At 37.3% G+C, this 3,926-nt stretch overlaps 1 long non-coding RNA gene across 1 annotated transcript; it reads left to right on the top strand.

Annotated features, from left to right (window-relative positions):
- The first annotated feature begins 317 nt into the window (after window positions 1-317).
- Window positions 318-2,105, top strand: LOC146954369 (uncharacterized). Its single transcript, XR_015012971.1, has 2 exons — window positions 318-415; window positions 1,853-2,105. It is a non-coding gene; the product is annotated as an uncharacterized LOC146954369 (long non-coding RNA).
- The last annotated feature ends 1,821 nt before the right edge of the window (window positions 2,106-3,926 follow it).

Genomic DNA, 3,926 nt, shown 5'->3' with positions numbered 1-3,926 from the left:
GTTGGGGAGAGTTGTAACGCCCCATTTTTATTCTATTATTTTTAGTGGATGTTTGAGTGTTTTATATAATTTTATATGATTTATTTGGTATTTGATGTGTTGTATATTATTTAAATGAATATGGCTTTATTATTTGTGGAAATATTAGGAGAAATAAAAATAGGAGTAAAATATTAATATTTTGGTTAATGGGAGTTAATTAGTAATTATGAGAGTTTAGTGGGAGTTAAATGAAAAGAAAGAAGTTATATTTTTGGGAGAAAAAGAAAGAGAAGCAGAGCTAAACAGTTTCACGTACAAACAATAGAAAAAACTAGTTTTTGGAGAGAAAAAGGAGAAGAACCAAGAGAAAGCTAGGAGAAGAGCTAGGAAGAGAGAATCCAATCGTTTTTGCTGTAGAATTTGCTGAGATAAGGTAAGGGTGGGATTCCTTTCAATAATCATGGTATATAATTTGAAAATTGATGAATTTGTTGTTCTTGGTTTTTAGGGTTTGAGAAGTTATGTTAGATGATGAATTATGATGAAACTTGTTGTTGAATTGCATGATTATATGTTGTTTTATCCCCTTTGTTGTCTAATAAACCTGTAAACATGTTTCTAAAACAATTTGGGTGATTATGGGATCAAATTTGGGGTTTGGGTTGATGAAATTGGGGTTTTTGGAGTGAAAACTGGTCTGTTTCCGTAGAACTGTCCATGTTCCATCGTAGTACGATGCTGGGAAATCGTACTACGATTTTTCCAGCAGCAAACAAGACTTTTTCAGTGTATCCCATCGTAGTACGATGCATTCCATCGTAGTACGATGTAATAGTGACAGCATTCCCCTGTTTCGTGTTCTTGCGTCTTTTTCACCCGTTTCTGTTTTGAACTGGCCTTAGGTGTAAACATGAAAGTTGTAGATAATTAAGTTAGCTTTAAAATGGCCTTGGTTTGGAGTGGAAAAGATTTGTAGATTTTGAGTTATGATAAAAATAGTCCAAGTGGATCTTCAGAAAACTTTAAGAAAACTTAGCATAACTAATCCCAAGTTAGTCCAAAAACATATGGTTGGTTTCCCAACTTCAAACTTAAGTGTTAGGGACTTAGTTGAGGTGTTTTATGGGTATTTGGCTTATGTCCCATTGATCAAAACTTAATTGCTTTTGAAGGATGTTTTAGACTTAGAGATGAATGTAATTGATTTATATATATGCTATGTTGTTTGATTTCCGTTGTTGATGTCGTTGTATCATCTGATGTCGAAGTTGGGGAGTGTGTCATAATTGTTGTAGGCACATATGTTGTTGTTGTAGTCGTTGTTGAAGTTGTATGTTGATATACACAAGTCGAGTCCATATGCATACTCATGTTCTGTTGGGGGCTTATGCCCTGGAATGTTTATCATTCAAATTGTTGGGGGCTTATGCCCTGGAATGTTTATCATTCACCTGTTGGGGGCTTATGCCCTGGGATGCTTTAACCATCCAAATCGTTGGGGGCTTATGCCCTGGAATGCTTAGCATTCAACGCGCGTAGATTGGTACCACCTACATGATGCATTAGTTGTTGTTGTCGTAGCATTGTTGGGTTGTTGTTGTCGTTGTAGCATTGTCGAGTTGTTGTCGTTGTCGCATTGTCGAGTTGTCGGTGTCGTTGTGGATAACGTTGTTGTTGTTGTTGTTGCTGTACCTTGTTGCTGAAAATAATTATGTCGTTGCCTATGTGTTTATTTAAATACATTATTAATGATGCCTGTTGTGATATGCTTTGTTGTTTTCATTAATTTGATGAATTATATATTATTATTATTGGATAAGTTTCTCACCCCTTCTGCGTATATGTTGCCTCGACCGTGGGTAATATGCAGGTACTGATGACTTGTAGGTTTGGTCGGCTCAAGTGTCTAGGGCTCTGATACATACTAGGATGGGGAAATCGTTGCGAATGTCTTCTCATTTCTTTTATGTATCACATATTTTGGAAAAGACTTGCTATTAGAGTTTATCGTTGTTGAAAATAAAGTTGAAATTGTTGGGGCCTATGTGCCAAGATTTTCATTGATGTTGAATTTTGGTTGAAATTATATTTTTAAAGAATTATTCCGCTGCGGTTTATTAAGATTCTTTATGTTGGTCTTAAATAAATAGATATTTTCTATTTATGAATTTTTGAAAAGTAGTGTGACACTCCGTTGTGTGATTACTCTGATTATAATAATTAATATTACGTTGTTGGGAGAACGGGGTGTTACATATATCAAGTGTTCAACCTTAAACAATTTTCTGTGTAATTTTGTTTAGTTAGGAAGTCTCTTGCAATTGTGCTTGAGCAGGAAGTCTCTTGATTGTGTTCTTGAGCAAAGGAAATCTCTAGCTTGTGTGCTTGAGCAAAGGAAGTCTCTTGCTTGTGTGCTTGAGCATTTGTAATCAGATATTACTCATAGTGAAATCTCCTTGGAAGTGCAAGGGGGACTGGACTACTTCCGGATTGTGGAAGGAACCAGTATAATTGCTTTGTGTCGTTCTTCTTCTCTCTCTCTGTTTTATTCCGCTGCATTTAGATTCTGATTATCACTTCAGAAGCTGTCTCACTTAGCTTCTGATCAGTGTGTTCAGTTCTTAGGAGAAACGAAGAATTTTTCAAAACACAATTCAACCCCCCTTCTTGTGTTTTTCTCACCTTCAAAAATATCATCTATAAACACCACCACAAAATGGTCCATAAAAGGATGAAATATTCTATTCATATATTCCATGAAAACACCTGGTGCATTAGATACTCCAAATGGCATCACAGAATACTCATAGTGTCCATACCTCGTTCAGAACGCAGTTTTGGATATATCTTCCGCCTTCACTCTAATCTGATGATATCCTGATCTCAAATCAATCTTGCTGAACACTTCCGCACCAACCAACTGATCCATCAAATCATCAATCCTCGGAAGCGAATACCGATTCTTAATCGTGACTTGATTCAACTGCCGATAATCCACACACAACCTCATGCTTCCATCTTTCTTCTTAACAAACAACACTAGAGCACCCCACGGAGAAACACTCGGCCTAATAAACTGCTTCTCAAGCAACTCTTCCAACTGCTTCTTCAATTCACCCAACTCTGATGCAGACATCCGATATGGCGCAATCGAAATAGGACTCGTTCCTGGTACCAAATCAATTGGAAACTCAACTTCTCTCTTCGGCGGTAACTCGGTAATGTCGTCCGGAAAAACTTAGGAAACTCTTGCACTACCGGCAAATCACCAACTCCTTTCTCACTACTCTCCTTCAAGGAAGCAAACATCATAAACACACTAGCTTCACGGTCCAAAGACTTCTTCACCTGTTCCACGGTTAAGAACTTCCCACCTTCCTCAGCTACCGGCTTAGAAAACATTATACTCTTGGTTAAACAATTAATGTTAACACCAAAAGTCAACATCCAATCCATACCAAAAATCACGTCCATATGCTTCAACGGAAAACACACAAGACCCAACTCAAAATCAACAGGAACCTTAACGCAAACCACAACCAACTGAGCCTCTGCAGCCAAAGATACCTTGCCTTGCCAGACCCAACAAACCTGAAGCAACCTGCTACTCCCCCACTACTCTCAAACCCACCTAAAAGAACGAAACAACACAACAAGTACCGAAGGTAACTCAATACCATTCGAGTACAAACAGGGAATTCAACAGATTTTGGTCTGGACAAGACCGACCACGACTCTGATACCAACTTGTAACACCCTACTTCTAATAAACGGTAAAACGCGCGAATATACAAATATATTCTAGAAATAGATGCTACGTCATCAAACAAAAACAAGACATACATGTAAAAATTGTCAAGTCTCATAAACATAGCAGCGGAATAGATATAATCATGTGAATAACATCTCCAAATCTCATAACAATAAATACATCTCTCAGATAC

This window comes from Medicago sativa, chromosome 1, assembly GCF_051527215.1.
Source record: "Medicago sativa cultivar Bolivia chromosome 1, Bolivia_mono, whole genome shotgun sequence".
Classification (NCBI taxonomy): domain Eukaryota; kingdom Viridiplantae; phylum Streptophyta; class Magnoliopsida; order Fabales; family Fabaceae; genus Medicago; species Medicago sativa.
This window is presented reverse-complemented; position numbering and strand designations above follow the sequence as displayed.